Raw genomic sequence first — 787 nt, 5'->3', positions numbered from 1 at the left:
TATTAAACTCTCTGAATTGAATAGGAATCTTCTGATTCAATTCAGAGAGATTCAACCATTTGGCCATAGACAATAGACACAGCTTTATATGTTTTTTCTACATACCTCAAGGTACCTGTCCAAGCAAAATTCTAGAGAGGTGCTGGCAACACATGAGTTAAGTCTGATCATGCGCAGATAACACTGGCTCATAGAAATTTCCACAGCATGCCCAGCACGTGCCCCCTGGGTGACCTGAAGCTCTGTCAATCACTGGTGACCTACTTTTCAGCCCTGCCCATGCCTAGTTACAACACAAAGCTCTAACTCACACATGCTCAGTTAAAAAGAGCATGACGTAATTGTACTAGAAAATTCTAACAGCCAAGCGGCCTGATTGGCTAAGGGGCTGCTATATTAGTGAGTGAACCCCCACCTCGGTGTGGGTTGTGTGGGCGTTGTTGGTGAGAGAGTGGCGAGAGACCGTGTGTTATCTGTAGCAGAGGCTGCTGTCAGAAGGGACTGCGAGGCAGAGAGCGATTTGGGAGTCAGTCCCCCGGTTCTCCTCACAATCTCACACAGCGAATTCATACCTTTGATTTCATTTCCTCGCGTACCGATTATTCCGATTACTGAACTTACTGGCTTTGACCCCGACTTCGATTACTTCTACGGCTCCAACATTGATTCCAGCTTTTACTTACCTGGCATTTGACTGACCTCGGCTTCCATTATCAACCACGATCCGGCTCATCCCTCCGCTGCATCATCTCTTGGCTCCTGACCTCGGCTTTTCCTTCGACCACCC

Source organism: Gavialis gangeticus, unplaced genomic scaffold (genome assembly GCF_001723915.1).
Source record: "Gavialis gangeticus isolate Ggan-Ray unplaced genomic scaffold, GavGan_comp1, whole genome shotgun sequence".
Taxonomy (NCBI): Eukaryota; Metazoa; Chordata; order Crocodylia; family Gavialidae; genus Gavialis; species Gavialis gangeticus.
This window is presented reverse-complemented; position numbering follows the sequence as displayed.